The following is a 19015-nucleotide window of genomic DNA, read 5'->3' on the forward strand; positions in this document are numbered from 1 at the left end:
CAAAATCATGTTGATAAGGAGCCCCAAGAGCTGAGATTTTGTGTCCATTCCTATTCCTTTTGGCCATACAACTAAATTAACATTCTCTTTAGGTTCCCCCTGACCAAATAAAGCTCCTGTTTAAAAACAAAAACAAATCTTGAAATTCAGTTTTGCACACTTGGGACTAGGTTAACACATTCAATATTTTCCTGTCCTATTGTGTTCCAAATGGTTTTCTTTTATTCTCCCCATGGCATCTTCACTCATCTGCTCTTTAAAAACCCCAAGGTATGAGGTAATGTGAAAATTAGCACATTAAAGGAGGCTTTTCATACAAAGGTGACACCTCTCCTGATTTCAACAAGCAGTATTTGGCAGGAACATATAAATAAGTCATGAAGTCCATTAAAGGACTCCTGAAATATGTTTGGGGATGGTGAAACATATTGTGATAGGAATGTCTATGAAAAAGTATAAATGAAAGCAGAGTAATTACATAATCTTGTGAGATGCTATTATCCTTTCAGAATCATAAAGCCCATTAGGGACTAATGCAGAACTATGCAGCCATTCAGAATTGCTTGGCCACAAGTTAAAGTTCTCTAACTCGTTGAGGCAGCTGATGGAATTTAGTGCTTACTTTGAGTCACAGAATCCTAATTTAAGAGTCTGAAGGAACTTCAGTGACCACAAAGTATAAACCATGCTATTGAAAGTAGTCCCTACAACTTAACGTACTAGGTAAGTGATCACTCTGCCTATGTTACGGAGTTTAGAGAACCCACTGGCTCTCAAGGAAGCTCATTTCCTCCATGGATAGCTCTGATTTTAAGAAATTTTCTTCACATTAAATAAAAGTGTGTTTCCTTGTAAATATCCACATCATTATCCTGGTTCTACCTTTTGAGAACAAACAAATCAACATTATCCCTTTTCCACAACGACAGCTCTTTGAATATTTGGAGACAAATATCATGTCCTCTGCTTCTGAATATTATTTTCTGCAGGCTAAATATCTCCACTTCCAGAAACTTATCATTATAGAAAATGGACTCCAGAGCCTTCAGGACCTTGGTAGAACCTACTACAGGGAAACAACACAGCTTATGAAAATGCCTTAAAAACTGTACCACCCTCATATAGAAGAGGTAAGGGAAAACTGTTACAATGGAGGGGAAGAACAGGAAGGCAAAAGGGAATGGGTCAATCTTACTCTCGTTGAATTTGGCTTAGGGAGGGAATGACATATACACTAAATTGGGTATCTTGTCCTACAGGAGAGTAGGGTGGAAGAGGCTGAGAAGAGGGATAATGGAGGGGAGGGCAGATTGGGGGTAGGGAAGTTAGAAGCACACACTTTTGAAAAAAGACGCAGTCAAAGTAGAGAATAGAACAACTGGCAGGCGGGATAGGATGGAGGGAAATATAGTCAGTCTTTCACAATATATCCACTATGGAAATGTTTTGCTTAACTACACATGTACAACCTATATTGAATTGCCTATCTTCCCAGTAAGGTTGGGTGACAAGGGAGGAAGGGAAAGAATCCGGAATTCAAAGTTTTAAAATCAAATGTTTATATATAATTTTTTTTACATGCAACTGGGAAATAAGATGTATAGACACTGGAGTACAGAGATCCATCTTGCCCTACTGGAAAGTTGGAGGGGGCATGGGGGAGGATATAGGAGAGAACAGATTGGGGGTGGGGGTATACAGTGGGATTGCTATTTTGAGGTGGTGGGTAGGGTAAACATGGGGAGAAAATCTGTAACTCAAAATCTTGTGGAAATGAGTGATGTAAACTAAAAATAAACATAAAATTTAATTTAAAAAAGAATATTAAAAAAACTGTACCACCTATAACTGAACATAATATTACAGAGGTGATTTTGCTAGGGCAAAATAAGAGGGAAATATCTCCTCCTTACTTCTGGAAACTGTGACTCTTGTAATGCATCTGAAGATGGCCTTTTGGATTGCCCCATCACCCTGCTGGCCAATACTTATCTTGTAGTCCACTAAAATCTCCAGGAAATGTTGAGGAAAAAAGTCTGTATAATTATTCTTCTACCATACTATACTTGTAAAGCTTTTATTTGATTTTATTTTTTTACTTTCACATTATACATTAGTCAGGTAATAAAGATGAGTTGTATCAGCTGGAATGAAAAATGGTAAAGTGGACATAAAACCAAACAAGAAAAGGAAAAAATCAGGTATTTTGCTTCCATGTGGATATAAACTCAGTTCTTTCTAGTTCTTTCTCTGGATGCACACATTTCTTTCCATCATGAGTCTTTTTGGGTTTGACTTATATCACTGCATTGCTGAGAAGAGTCCAGTCTATCAAAGTTGGTCATTACACTTACGTTGTGTCTGTAATTGTGTACAAATTTCTCCTGGTTCTACTCTTCTCACTCAGCATCAGTTCGTATAAGCCTCTCCACGTAAATATGAAGACCATCTGCTCCTCAATTCTTATAGCACAACAGTATTCCATAACATGCATATACCACAAGTTGTTCAGCTATTCCCCAATTGATGGGCACCCCCTTAATTTCCAATTCTTTGCCACCACATAAAGAGCTGCTATAAACATTTTTGTACATATGGGTCTTCCTCCCACTTCTATGATCTCTTTGGTATATAACCCTAGGAGTGCTATTGCTGGGTCAAAGGATATGAAATTATTTATAGCCCTTTGGGCATACTTCCAGATTCCTCTCCAGAAAGACTGGATCAGTTCACAACTCCACCAGCAATGCATTAGTCTTCCAATTTGCCCACCTCCTCTCCAGCATTTGTCATTTTCCTCTTTTGTCATCTTAGCTAATCTGACTGGTGAGATGTGGTACTTCAGGGTTGTTTTGATTTGGATTTCTCTAATCAATAGTGATTTAGAGCATTTCTTCATGTGCTTATAGATATCTTTAATTTCTTTCTCTGAAAACTGCCTGTTCATATCCTTTGACCATTTATCTATTGGGAAATGACTTGTATTCTTATAAATTTGACTCAATTCTCTGTATATTTTAGAAATGAATCCCTTGTCAGAGACATAGGTTGTAAAGATTCTTTCCCAATTTAAGCTTTAATTTTTTTTAACCCAGGAGTAAGACTTTACTTTTAACCCAAAAAATTCCATATTATTCAATTCCATCTACTATTTACTTAAAGGTTCTAGCTTACTTCTTCCCAGTCTTATAATTGTTAGTTGCTGGCTCAAGATACAGTGGGGGAGGGAGCCAGGAATGTATTTTAGTAATAGTGTAGGTGAAGATAAAGTTATGTAAATCTGCCTTATAAAATATAGGTGTATTTGAAAACCTCTCTCTTCTCCCCTCTTTTTCACATACCTATAGGAACTCTTTAACTACTAGCTGTTTCTATATTGTCTATAAATATGACTATATCCTTTTATCCATTCATCCTTGCTAGCTATCATCCTGTGTTTCTATTCCCTTTTCTGGGTAAACTCCTAAAGAAGGTTAACTATAGTCAATGCCTGAAATTCTTTTCCTCTCACTCCCTTCTTAACTCTTTAGTCTAGCTTCCAGTCTTATTACTAGTATAGTAACTACTCTCCATAGGATCCAAAAGCAATGATATCTCTCAACTGCCAAATACAATGATGTGTTCTCAATCCTAATTATTCCAGATTCTCCACAGGTTTTAACCATATCAATCACCTTCTTTTCCATAATAATTCTACTTTTCCTCCTACCACTATCTTCTTTTTCTTTCTAAGTCTCCTTTACCAGGTCTTCATCCAGTTCTAACTTATTAACACTGGGTGTTCCACAAAGCTCTGTCCTGGGTCCGCTTCTCATTCCATTCTACTTCACTGTGTTGATCTCAGAAACTTCCATGCTTTCAAATATCATCTATATGAACATGATTCTCAGGTTTATTTGTTCAGTCCTAACCACACTCCTGATGTCCAGTATTGTATCTCTAGCCACTTATTTGACTTTTTGTGCTATCTCACAAATACCTTAAACTCAACATTTGCAACACTGAACTCATAAACTTTTTCTTTAAACCTTCTCCTAACTGCCCTATTACTGTGGAAAATACAACCATCTTCTCTAACATTCAGGCTTTGTAATATAGGTTAACATCTTCAGCTTCTAACTCTTTCTCATCCCTTATATCCAATCAGTTGCCAAATCCTGGCATTTCTCCTTTGATATCACTTCTTTTATCCAGTCCCTTTTCTCCTCTGGTGTTATTCAACCATGGTGTAGACCTTTATCATCTGATGCCTGGACTATTGCAAAAGCCTACTTGTTGACCTGCTTGGCTCAGGCCTCTCTCTACTCTATTCTATCTTCTTCTCTACTATCAAATTAATTCTCTCAAAATGCTCATTTGACCATGTCATTACCCTCCTATTCAGTCAGTACTAGGGAGTTTCTATTGACAATATAAAGTCTTTTGTTTTAAAGCCTTTCATAACCCAGCCTTTTCCTATACTCCCATTCTTTTCTCATTTTATATCCCATCTTTTGCCCTATTTTTCAATCCAATGACACTGGCATCTTTGTACTTCCTCTCACTGGTCTCTCCATAACCTGATTCTGGGAATTTTTACTATCTCTCCCTCATATCTGGAACTCTCTTCTTCTTCATCTCAATCTCCTAGCTTCCCTGCCTTCTTTTAATTCAGCTAAAATTCCACTTTCTGCCATAAGCAGAAACATACCTTAATGCTATTGCTGCCCACCCACCCTTTTGATAAAGTTGAATTTATTCCATACAGATATTGTTTGTACAAAGTTGTTTACATGCTATCTTCCACTTTGAACTGTAACCTAATTGAAAGCAGCCACTGTCTTTTACCATTCTTTGTGTCTCCAGCATTTAGTATGATGTCTTGCATATAGTAGGTGCTTAATAAATATTTGTTGACTGACATTTGTATAGTCTACTAGAAGTGAAAAAAGTCCCAGAAAGCCTTTCACCTAAATGAGACTTGGCTTTTGTTTTTGTTAGTCACAGGAGAATAAATGATCATATTTACATTGAAAACAGACAAGAAAATAGTGAACAGCATGGGAAGAGGGAGCTCTTTGGTTAGCAGACCAACCGTTAAGCTAGACACCAAATCATGTTGAAAGTTAGCATAGCTTCCTGTTTTGCTCAAAGAGCCAGCTCTGACCCAGTGAAAGAGGACAAGTTGCTGAAAAAGGATAGAAAATTTGTTTTAATGCAGTAGGGATGAAGCAGCTTCTGACTTATAAATGACCTTCCTGAATAACAAAGAAAATAAAGATATCAAGTGTTCCTATGCCTCTTTAGATCACTAATACATAGCAAAGTGTTTGGCATGAGAAAGACATTAGTAAATATTAGGGGCTGATAGAGAGGAAAAGGAGAGAGGAAGAGAAAAAAAAGGAAGAAAATGAGAAGATAGTGTATTGCCATCAAGATTTAAGTGTGGCTGCTTGGAAAAATTTGAATGTCATTTGATAAATAGATGAAGCAACATGTATTACAGGTAGACTATGCATGAGTGATTGTATATATATATATATATACACACACACATATAGGTATATATGTGCATATGTACATATGTGCATATGTATATGTATGTATATATCTACATCTATCTGTATCTATCTACATATATAGATATAGATAGATATAAATATGTGAAAGTTAACTCATATATCTTGCTGGGGACCCTGTAATGAATAATGGAGTTAAACATTTATTTTTAACTTACAGTGAATATCATTTTGTAACCTGAAACTGACATTTTCTGGAACCTAATAATAGGTAAATGAACAGAGCAGGATTCTTCCCTTTTCATTAGCACTGTGTGATTTTAGTGGACTTATATACAAAAAGTCTTTTATATTTCCTCAGTCCTAAACTTTAGGGAAGCTTACCTTACTTGTGCCTATTGCTGAAATCCTGTATGCAACGAAAATGAACATGCATCATGCTTTGTTTATCCAGTCCCATGTGCTAGTCTGATAAAGGTAGTATAGCACTGTGAAAAGAGTGCTGGGATTGCAGGCCAGAAGATCTAAGATCAAATCGGGTTTTTTTTTTTTGTTAGCAAAATGGACTTACTTAAAAACAATGGTTTTTTAAAAGCAATGTTTCTTTATTTTTCTTTTCTTCCTTCCTTCCTTCCTTCCTTCCTTTCTTCCTTCCTTCCTTCCTTCCTTCCTTCCTTCCTTCCTTCCTTCCTTCCTTCCTTCCTTCCTTCCTTCCTTCCTTCCTTCCTTTCTTTTTTTGCCAATATGTTCTACCTCTATGCTATTGTAAGTTCTGGAAAACAAAACAGGAAAAAACAAAACAAAACAAAAATGCCCATAGCCCTTTCCTCTTTTATTTTAAACCACTTTGTGAATACATGAACATATGAAACTGTGACTTAAACTGACATTATATATATATAGCATCTTGTATGAGTGGTATCCCCAGTCTCACCCTTCTCTTTTGTGCAGTGTCAAGTATGTTCAATAATTATTTGTGCTCAGGGTCCTTCATTGACCTTCAGTTACTTAGTGTTCAGCTTCCTATTCCTGTAGGTATTTTTATTTTCATTTATGTTATTGTAGTAATTGTTATATTTTTGGTTGGGATCTCCTTCATACAAATAAATCTATATTTCTCTGACTTTCCCATATTTGTAATTTTTTTCTTCATCCTAATATTCTATTACATATGTGTACAGTGTTATTTTTTTCTTTTCCCAAAACATTTTAAAAATTATTTTCCCCAGTCCTTGTCTACAAAATTATTTTTCCAGTCTACTGCTATGATTATTCTAGTTCCCTATGTTCCTAACCTTGTCATTCTTAATCAATCTGTCTCTCTCCTCACATATCCAATAAGTTGGGCAAAGCTTGTGTTTTCTACCCTCAAAATACCCTTACATTAAACACCTTTATTCTCACAGGCACCATCTTAGTTGAGATGTCCATCATCTCTCATTTAGATTATTTCAATTATCTTCTAATTGTTCCTGTTCTTCAAGTTTCTCCCCACTCTAATCCAACCTCTACAGAGCTGCCAAAGCATTCCTCCTTACATGCAGATAATATGATTGTGTTATACTCCTGCTGATTAAATTTCCCTGACTTCCTTTAGACTCTAGAATGAAATATCATTTCTTGGGTTTTTATTTTAAAGTTTTCTTTTGTTAAGTTTTTTTTTTTAAAGCAATCGGGGTTAAGTAACTTGCTCAAGGTTACATGGCCAGGTGTTTCTGGGTGGGTGCTAAGTGTCTGAGCCTGGATTCGATCCCCAGGTCATCCTGACAGTGGAGCCAGTGCTCTTACTCTCTGTGCTACCTAGCCACCCCTTTTGTTTGGTTTTTAACCTCTCCACGAGCTGGGCCCAAACTATCTTTCCAATTTCATTGAATAAAATTCATTTTTTATGTAAATGGTTGTTATTTGTCAAAGGACTTTGTTGAACCTATCAAAATGGACATTTTTTGCTATTTCTATGATTTAGCTGATTAGTTGTCCTTATTTTCCCCATGTTGAACCATCATAAAAACCATTCAATGATTTTAAGTTGTTCATAGGACAATAAATTTACATAGCTTTTGCAAAGTTGAAATCTTATGCAAAAATTTAATTGCATATATTGTATTTTATTTTTGGATCAGTAGACTTTAATAAGGTTTCTTTATAGTTCTCTTTATTTTGTCTCTCCATAAGTTGAATATTAGGGACTTATTTGTCACATCAAATTTATAGAGGTCCATTTGTCTCAATTTTTGACAATATTTTTCTTTCAGATTTTAGTTTCTCTTCAAATGATTGCCAAGTTACTCAAGACAACCTGTTTTAATAGAATAATTGGTAAACATCAGATTCACCTTTATAAGTGACTGAAAATAAAATTCTACAAATCCACTTGGGCTTTCTGCATCTTTGTTTAAAAAAAAACTGTTTCTAAGAGCTACTTAACAGCTAGATAAATTAATTCCTTACACAAGTTGATGGAGCTGCCTATGAGAACTATACCTCAGGCATCTGAATTCAAGAACTGCACAGCACCACAAGGGGAAGTTGTTGATTATTCACCAGACTGAGATTTTAGAAGATAATTTGATTGGATTTTCACCATAACAAGCAGAATTTCATTTATTAACTCAGTCTAACTGAAAAGATATAAACAGAGCTTTGTGATTGTATAAATTAGGATGAATTCGATTTCTATGAAATCATATACATGCTTACAAATATAAGCATATATGTGCATATGAAAATACATGCATGCATGTGTATGTTTATATATATATACAACATATATATATATATAGTGAGTGAAGGTGATGAAGAAAATCACAAAATAAAAAATGATAATTAATTGATTCTAAAGATTTTAGATGTGACCTCATGAGCTAAGTGCCCATGATTTCCAAGTGTAGAATATGAACAGTTCAGCACATTCTGTTCCACATCATTGAGAAGTCTAATATTCACAATTTTTAACCATAAGAGAACTGTGCTGAGAGTAGAGGAATATGATTCAACGACTGCCATGGATAAAAATGACCTTATTCAGGCTGATTTGCATAGTCTTCTCTCATGATTCTATTACTGTGTTAGGCAATTAATCTGGCATAGTATATAACATTCTGCATTTCTACTTATATTGATAAAAGTAATTGAGATATTATTGATATGCCATAAAGCTTCTGTGGGTGAAACAAAATGTGGTTTTTCATCTATACTCATTCAGATAGTCTCTTAATAACACAATTATCTTTGGCTGATTAATTCTGGGAATTTTGCAAGAATATCCAAATTATACTGTGATATGCTACATCTCGCATAAATTTTTGAGAGAGTACAATTCAGTTCTTTTAAATGATTTTTTTTGTCTTATGTCAATGACTGCTACCAACTGCACATGGCTAATCTTGGGCTCCTGGAATTGATAAAAAAATTAGTAAGACTTAATAAACTTCATGCATTATTTCCCTTTGTATCTGCATATTTAAAGGAAAGCAAATATAACAATCAGGTTTTCTGAGAAAAGCATCTATAAACTAGTCTTGTATGAAATCAGAGTTTCACTAATAAGAATGTGGATAATATCATTTTTATCATTTGCAGTAAAGCCTGGCTTCTTGGAGTTTAAAAATCTTTGGAGGGGAAAAAAAGTCACCAAATAAGGGGAAAATGGGTTGAAACAGTATTGATCCCTTTGCTCATGCTCCCTCTCCCTTCTCCCCACTGAAAGAATGCCAACTAACAAGGCATTTGACTGGTAAGCACATTTACTCTTGTTAAATATTTAATTTGAAATTAGAACTCATGGGTAAATTCTGGAAGTAAAAACTATTTGGGCCCAATTTGGACATGTGTTTGCATGTTTGTTCAAGTGATTTGAGGAATGTTTCCATTAGGCTGAATGTACCTAGTAATAGCAGAAGTTTGTCAATAAACCTTTGTTTAGCATTTAGACAGCTATCACTATAGAGTTCCAATGCCAAAAGTTTTAGAAACTTAAACTTTTAAGATAATAACTCTGATAGTAATGAATCTTAGAGTTTGAAGAGACATTAGTAGTGATTCAGTCTAACACCTGCCCTTATATATGAATCATTTTTATATTTCCCCAACCAAGTTAGCAAACAAACTTTGCATACACATCCAGTCATGAACAGTGCATTACCTCAAGAAGCAGGGCATTCTGTTTTTGAACAGCTCTGTTTTAAAGGAAATTGTTTTTGGGTTCAATGAACACAGGATGACAACAATTTGATATACCCAATTTTAACTCTACCCTGAATTCCACTCCCACATATCTAACTTCCTGGTGCCATCTCCAGTTAGATTTTTTGCTGTCTCCTCAAGCTCAAAACTGAATTCATCACCATTTTACATTGACTTCTCCTGCTAACTTCTCTATTTCTGTTAAAGCAATGATCCCTTGAGTCGTTTTTTTCTCTCCTATGTGCAATTAACTGATAAATACTGATAATTCTAACGCCATACTATTTCTGTCATTACTCTCCTTATTTTCAAGCATGATTTGAAATCTCTTCACATAGTTTAAGTAGGTCTTTTTCACCTTTTGATTGGACTATGAAAAACCAACAAATTGGCCTCCTTTTCCTCTAGTTTTTCCTATTTCCCAAAACATAATTTAAACAGCTTACAAGATAACCACATACTTTTTTTTCTCTACACTGCATGGAATTTAGTCCCTTCTCATCACCTTTAAAATCCTTTGCTTTCTTCAAGATTTTGTTCAAGTATCACACAACTGCCTATACTCCTCTCTCTTCCCCTCCATATTATACTCCCTCTATCAGAAGAATGTGAGTTTTTATGGGCAGAGAGTAAGTGGTTTTTTATTCTTCTATCACCACTGCTTTGTTTGTAGTTGACTAAAGCTCAATTAGGAATTTCAAAACCTGTGGCAAATTCATTTAAGGAGGGTGCTTTGTAAGGTGCCATTAATGCTTGGAGTCATTGAGATAGACTAGAAACAAAGATCATGAGAACTGAGAAAGTTGAACAGCTTGAAGGTCCTGGTATTCTAAGAGGGAAGGTTTGATGTGGAAGTTAAAATATTTGCTAGTTACTGAATTTATTGGAGAGGAGGATCTATGGCCTAAAAGATCATAGATAATGGAAATAAGGTTCTGGGTAGGATGGATAGAACTTTTTTTAAGGAAGAAAGATAGTTGCTGCATTATAATGGCAAAGGGAAAGGCTGTAAATGACATCAGGGAACAGGGAATACCCCCAATTCTAACTCCTGGCCATCTGGTTGAGAGACAAAGAGCCCTGGAGAAGGTGTCGAAAGATGTGGTATCTCTAGAGGAAGTGCATTTCAGTAAGCATGAGAATATGGGAGGAATATGAAAGAAAAAAAAGGTCTATAATCACAGGATTATGCATGTAGAGCTAGAAAGGGTATAGATTTAACTTGTCTCTCCTTTACAGATAAGAAAACTGAAGGCCAGAGTGCTAAGATGACTTACCTGAAGTCCTAAGTTGTATATGAAGAAGAAAAATTAGCGATCAGGTTCTCCCCTGCCTTTAAAATGAATGATCTTTACACTATACTATAACAGAGGAAAATTCCAGAGGAAAATGTCTAAAGGGAGGCAATGGAAGCTAGTGTCTCTATGGAAGGATGAAGTCTAAATTTAGTATTTGGAGCAAAATGAGGCCATACACAGCCTTTATGGGGATCTGGAGTAATGCTAATCCAGGACAAGCAGCCTATCTATGAATGGTAATCATGGGATTTGTCTGGAGGTGCAGGTCCCTTCTATCTTCAGTGGAAAAAAGTCACTTTGTATAAAGATTATGATAGACATGAGGGGAAGTCTGGACCATGGGAAAAGGATATAAGAAAAAAAAAAGGCCTGTTGTGGTTGAGTGGTAGAAAGAGGAATTTTACCCTTAACGTATAAGATGTCAGCAACTATAGAAAAGCTGCAGATACCCTTAATATGTTATAGCTCTGATAGCAGGTGTGGTTTAGCAAATTCAAGTGAAGTTCTATCAATTTGAAATACACTTCTTTGTAACTTCTACTTATGAGTTCTAGGTCAGCATTCTGTAATCACATGGAATATACAATTATCATTCACATGAGAACCCCTCGAATTTGTGAAAACAGCTATTACCCCCAATCCCCAAGTTTTTCTCTTCTCCATAGTAAGGATCCCTGTTCCTAAACTTTTCTATGATTTTCACTTTTCTAATGATCTCAGCTACCTTCTGTCATCCTTTGCTTGTCTCCTTAAAGTAAGATCCAGACTTAGCATTATATTCTGCATATGACTTGTTCAGGACAGAGATCTTCTGAATGAAGCTTAAGATCACATTTAGATTTTTGACTACCACAACGCAATACAGACTCGTAACCTTGGTATACTGGAACTATACAGTGGTTTTCCCACGAACAATACCTCAATATTTGTGTCTCAGTTTCCTCCTCTATAAAATTAAGTAACTCCAAGATCCCCTTCATCTCTTCATCATATGATCTTATGATCGAGCTCATAGATATATATTTGGTAATATTCTTCATTTTTATCCCTCTATTCCTGTATTTGTGTAATTTTTAATCCCCAAAGCAGACTTTGATTTTTTATTCATTATATATTTATTGGAAAGATTCAGCTCATTCCTATAATGTGTAAAGGTTTTTTGAGGATACTGATTTTGCCATCCAATCAATCAGTTAGTGAAAATGGCAGTATGACAGGATACATACGGGTCTGGGAATTCAAAGAGTTGAGTTAAGTTGCAGCTCTCATAGTGACAATTTGTATGACCTTGGTGAAGTAACATTACCTCTTTGGGCTTCAGTTTTCACAACAGTAAAAACATAGGTTAGAAAAGATGAAATGTAACATTCCCTATAGCTTTAATTCTATATTCCTATGTCCTCCTAACATGTCCTATATTGCTATCCATGTAGCTGTATAAGCAATTGATTGAAATATTAATTACTACAGGGCCAAGAACCTCAGAACTCAGTAAACACTAGAGATCTACATCTAGGCTTAGATCAATCCATTAATTAACAGTCTTTTCATATGATAACAAAATAAAGTTTTAACCTTATCTTATTGTATTTATACTTTTGTTTTATATAATATTCATTTCTTAATTCATCCCTTCCCCTCCCCTACTTTGTGAATTAACCCTTTCAACAACTTTTTTAAAACAAAAAAATATTCTTTAAAAATACTTAACATGGGGTGGCTAAGTGGCACAGTGAATAGAGCACTGACCCTGGAGTCAGGAGGACCTGAGTTCAAATCTGGCCTCAGACACTTAACACCAAACTAGCTGTGTGTCCCTGGCCAAGTCACTTAGCCACAATTGCCCTCCAAAAAAAAAAGGGAAAAAAAAGCACTTAACACATTTACCATGTCTGACAGTATAATAGATATTCTACTTTTATAGCTCCTTCTAATGCCCATGCCCCTTCAGTGAAGGGGGGAGTGTGATTTTTTCAATTTTTCAGGATCATGTTTGGTCATTATAATTATGCAGCAAAATATTTAGATAATCAGGGTGGCCAGGTAGCACAGCAAGTAAGAGCACCGGCTCCAGTGTCACGATGACCTGGGGATCGAATCTGGGCTCAGACACTTAGCACCCACCCAGAAACACCTGGCCATGTAACCTTGAGCAAGTTATTTAACCCCAATTGCTTTGGAGCGGCCAGGTAGCACAGCAAGTAAGATCACCGGCTCCAGTGTCAGGATGGCCTGGGGATCGAATCTGGGCTCAGATACTTAGCACCACACCCAGAAATAACTGGCCATGTAACCTTGAGCAAGTTACTTAACCTTGATTGCTTTAAAAAAAAATAAAAACAAATTTAAAAAAGTATTTAGATATCTTGGGCTAGCTGACTTGTATTTAGGGAAACTGAGTGTTCTCTAACTTCTCCCCCTACCTTCAATTCAATTCAATCAGCACCAATTAAGCACTTACTATATTTCAAGACAAAGTTAGGCACTTGGGTTATGAAGACAAAAATAAAATTTTCTTATCTTCAAAGAATTGATATTATTTAAGAAAAACAAATTTAAAAAATCAATATTAGGTAGAAAACTGAAGGAGAGAGCACTAACAACCTGGAAAATCAGATTTAAGGAGAAGGGGGTGTCATCTGATCTGATCCTTAATGAAAGACAAAGATTTAGGGAGGGAGACTTGAGAGAAATTTTCATTACAATAGTGCTGTTAAACCCAAATAGAAATGGCTGCTAAATTGTATATAAGGATACCCATGGCTGCTCATTTACTCAGAAAACTACAATGTTTTTATATTTTGTTTATTAAAATTGTATACATCAGGGTGGCTGAGTGGCACAATTAATACAGCACCAGCCCTGGAGTCAGGAGGATCTGAGTTCAAATCTGGCCTCTGACACTTAACACAAAAAAATATCCATGTGACCTTGGGCAAGTCACTTAACCCCAATTGCCCTCCAAAAAAAAAAAAGCTAAAAAATATATACATCAAAGTATTTAAATCAGAGGGGAGCTACATTTTTGTCTGACTTGGGCTACATTCAGAAATATTATTAATCAAATGACAAGCCACACTCTTGACACCTTTGCATTATTACAGTAATGTCAACAGCCTCTGCTGTCAAATGCAGGTAGAAGATGAAATGTGGACTTCACAGTATGGTAAGTTATCCAATATGACAAGAATGTAGTGTTCATGAAGGAAAGAAGGTAGAGATATTTGATTATGGAAGGACTTAAAAATCAGGTTGAGGACTTTGTAGGCTATCAGAGAAGCAATGGATAGTCAATGAAGGGTCTTTCAGAGAGGACTGATATAGTGAGACATGTATCCTGAAAAGATTATTTTGCCAATGCAAGAAAGATGCATGGGAAACAAAAAAATCTTGCTTCTTTTAACCATTTTTGTTCTACTCTCCTAATAAGAATATCACTTTCCTAGGTAAAGAAGGCAGAAGTCAAAAAGAAACCCATTAATTACATGGCATCTCTTCATATTTGTTTTGTTTTAACATGATACCTACCATGCCAACATAGCTTTATAAAATGCATGAAGTAGCAAAAGTCTTAGTTTTATTTTAATATTCTAAAGTTTAAAGTTGTGAAATATTGAATCTCTACTAAGACTTTTATGATACCCTATATTGTTCATGAGGTTCAGTTCATTTTAACCATTAGCCTTTGCCATATTCTTCTTACTGTTTCATGCCACTATTTTGCAATCATCTTGGTTATTTGCTGGTACTTATTTTTATACACCTCTTTTTAAAAATCTGTAGAGTAATTCCATGAAGAATTTGACAAATCTTATAACTAAATAGTTATCTTGATTCTCAATATAAAGGCAACCATGAGAGATGAATACAAATATCTTGTAAAATATTACTTGGGATTAAGAAATTAAAAAAAAGGCCAATGGCATTTTAACTACTCAGAAGCTTCATACCTTCACACTATGAAAGATTCTGAATATCAGAATAGAAGAAAAATGAATGTATGGACAAAGAAGAAAGGAAGGAAGGGAAGAACAAAGGAAGGAAGAAAAAAGGAAGGAAGAAAACTTTTATATAGGAAATGTTTAGTTAAAAATGCAACAGTCATTTCAGATCAGTCATGTAGCTATGTGGTAACAGTATTCATTGGTTAGAACAAAGATCAAAGTACATATTTAAATGTGGATAGACAAATTAATATGGAGACACTGTTCTTAGTTACTGCAGACCAAATTCAACCTTTTTAAAAAAGTTAACAATTTGGGCAAATGGTAAATGGACAATAAATAGAGTGATTTTTATTACCATTTTAAAAATAAATTTATCCAAATGTAAAAAAAAATTACTTCAATGTGACTGAAAGTACTTAAGCCTAGAAACCACTAAGTACTTAAAGACTTAAACACTTAAAAACTACTAAGTAAGTAATCAATCATTAGGTCAAATGTCTAGTTAGGAAAAAAATTAAAATAAGCAGTTACTGATCTGCAGATCCCTCCAGCTTACTACTTTGACCCCAAATAAACACACACAGAAATACCTCAAGATCATAATTTTTATGTCTTGTAATTGTATTCCAAGAGACCTTCTCCCAACCCCATGTCATTCCTCCCTATTTTGTACTACTTTTCCTGGGAAGAAACATTGCTATTTATGTCTCTGAATATGGACAAGTGCCACTTTGAGTTAGACAAGACACTCAATGAAAAAGACTATAGAAAAGAATAAGGGATTAATTCATGTTGTTTTACAAATTAAAAAAAAAATCAATTGAATGATTATTTAGGCTTGGAAAGTTTAGCTTTGTGTCCAGAGCAATTTTATAGTTAATCATCTAAAATGTATTTTGTGGATAGTAAACAAAAATGAAGATAACAGATGCAAAATGGAGCAGATCTGCATCTATTTTATAGTAATCTATTTTAATTGATGCCAATCATGGAAGAAATACATTTGGATGTTTTTATCTCAGTAGCCCATAGACTAATATGGGTAGAATAGGCAAGGACACATTGACCTAATCAAATACAGAAGAAACCCATGCTAGAGATGATGCAATATTAAAAATACACAGGAATTGATTTAAATGGAAAAGGTTAAAAAAGAATAGAAAGGATCACTGATGATGCATTAATTACAAAAAAAACCACCAAGAAAATGTAAATGATCCATATACCAAGTTCGTCAATTCTCTGATTGTTCTGTTGTCCCCCTAATATAAATATTGGCTTCAACAATAAAAATTTCAACTCATTCTTACCTTATATTCATTGGTAATTCTTGTCTATTTTCTCCTATGCTTTTCCAAAAATGTGGTAAGTATTAATAATAAATTTACCATATAAAGCTCACAAATATAAAGTGTTCTGTGGTACCATGATAAATAACCTGCATCAAATCCATAGAGAAGGATTTCACATCAGTGGTGAAGGTCTCCAGCTGCTATAATTCATGGATGACACAGTAGTAATTGTCTTGATTCCTGAAATACTGCAATCTCTTCAGTAAAATCCATAATTATTTGAAATAATTCACCATAAGATAAGAAGATTAGTAATTACAGATGAGCTAAATATCAGTGGATAGATTTATGTTGGGCATAAGCAATTTGCAGCATATTGCCAAGAAACATTGTAGCTTAAGTGCCTTTAGGACAGAGATGGTTTCATTTTAATCTTTGTATCCTTAGTCCATAGCACATCATGTGGTACATAATAGATATTTTGAAAATGCTTATTGAATTTAATCATATTGAAATGAATTTGAGGGGCAGAATAAAAAGAAAATATTAACAATGATATGCATGTCTGAAATAGGAAGGGAAGCTAGTTATGAACCAAAGGTGAATAATAATAACTGAATAGTAACAACTACTCCAATATATGAAAAGAATCAAAGGAAAACTTTTAGGAATTTTGACACATCATCTAGGGAGGACTTATAGAAGAACGTGGCTGAGAAGGGCATCAGATAATAAAATGAAGAGGGATTATGTTTTACTACAATGTAACAAGTACTCACATTGATGAGATCACAGATGGTTAAAAATAAATCAATCAGCATGTGATAAGTCTAACTCTGGAAGAGATTGCTTCAAAATGCACTTCTCACCTGTTGTTTCTATTAATATTATTATCATATGTATATATATGTATGTATATATATATATATATATATATATCCAAGGTTTGATATACTCTTAAAAATTGCTGACCTTACACCTTAAATAAATATTTTATATTAGTGCTTTAGCATTTAAAATTTTCCTGGATAGTAAAACCTATAAAACCTATTATAATATCTATTTTTTGTTGTTTGTTTGTTGTCCTTCATTCCGAAAGAAGATCAAAATGACCTTACTATTTTTGAGTCAAGGTATAATGTATCCAACTGGGGCTAATCCGACTCATATGAGCTCAGAACACTCTACCACAAGTCAGACACAAAAAACTCCAAATAAATATTCGAAGTGAATATGTAGTTGGGGTTTAGACAAGTTAAAGAACTGGCCTTTGATCATATAACTGGTAAAAACAGTAATAATATGAGGCCAAATATCTCCTACAAGGTCCACCATTCTAACCATTCTATTCTCTTGTTATTTTAACATGAACTAAGAGTCAGACATGACTGAACAACAACAAAAACAGCATTTTTTTAAATAATGAGAAGATATAGTGAGTAGGCATAAGGACTAGAATACTTCCACTATCAGAAGAGATAATGAGTAGACAGAAAGGCATTGTTATAATGGAAGTAGTAACAATTGGAGGGAAAGAGAACTGAGAGGCCACAGCCATAATACAATATTTCTCTAACTCTTACTAAAGAAACTCAGCCCCCTGGTCTTCTCCAGTGATGATGGATAAGATCAGTGTTAAGCAGTAATGGAATACTATTCTTACTCCAGAATTCAAGCCCTTAAATGATGTTGTGACAGAGAATTTCATCCTATTTTTAAACAAATGCTTTGTAATTTGCTCTTCACAAAATGAAGCATGATGTTCCAAGAGTTTTAATCATGATACACATAGAGTTAATGTAAGATGTGAGGAGAAAACACACAACTTCTTTGTCCTAATCTATACCCTTATGTATGTATAGGTTGGAGCAGATCTTACTTTTTGTCTATATAGTGAATAATTTTGGAAGAGTGACTCATTTTTAAAAATAGTTCTCTTGGCTATTGAGCTAGAATTGGGCTTGCTCTGTATATAGACAATTTTCAGAATAGGAATTAGAATAAGACAACAAACTCTGAGGGATAGAGTGCATGAAACTGAAATACAAAGTAAGTCATTTCATTGAACAATGATAAAGAATGCACAATTAGTACATATTGTCTTCAATGACCCTTAACATGATTATTTACAGGGAAGTTTAATCTTAAAAATCATATAGATAAGGAGTGCTTACTGATTAGCTGCAAAGAATATTTTCTTTTATTTTTAAATTTTATTTAACATTTCCAATTACATGTAAAATGATTTTAACAATTTTTTCAAGTTTTCAGTTCCACATTCTTTCCCTCCCTTCTCTGCCCTCTCATTGAGATGGCAAGCAATTTAACATAAATTATACATGTATAGTCATGTGAAACTTTACATTTCCATATGTCATTCAGTGGAAGAAAATGCAAACCATAAAAAAAAATAAATAAATGAAGAAAAATAAAGATAGTGAAGAAAAAATATCTTTGATCTATACTGAGATTCTGCCAGTTATTTTTCTGGAGATTGACAATACCTTTCACCATAAATCCTACAGAATAGTCTTAGATCATTGTATTGCTGAGAATAGCTGTAATTCATAGTAGATCATGATACAATAGTGTTGTTTCTATGGACAAAATTCTCCTCGTTCTGCTCATTTCACTTTGCATCCATTCTGTTAGTGTTCCCAGGTTTTCTGGGAGTGTCTTGCCCATCATTTCTTTTTTTTTTCCTAATGCTTTCTTTTTGCTTTTTTTGGGGGGGGGACAATTGGGGTTAAGTAACTTGCCCAAGGTCAAATGGCTAGTTTTTGTGGGTGTGTGCT

Source organism: Petaurus breviceps, unplaced genomic scaffold (genome assembly GCF_028583685.1).
Source record: "Petaurus breviceps papuanus isolate PSGF00001 unplaced genomic scaffold, PetGlider_PUasm1.0 42, whole genome shotgun sequence".
Lineage (NCBI taxonomy): Eukaryota > Metazoa > Chordata > Mammalia > Diprotodontia > Petauridae > Petaurus > Petaurus breviceps.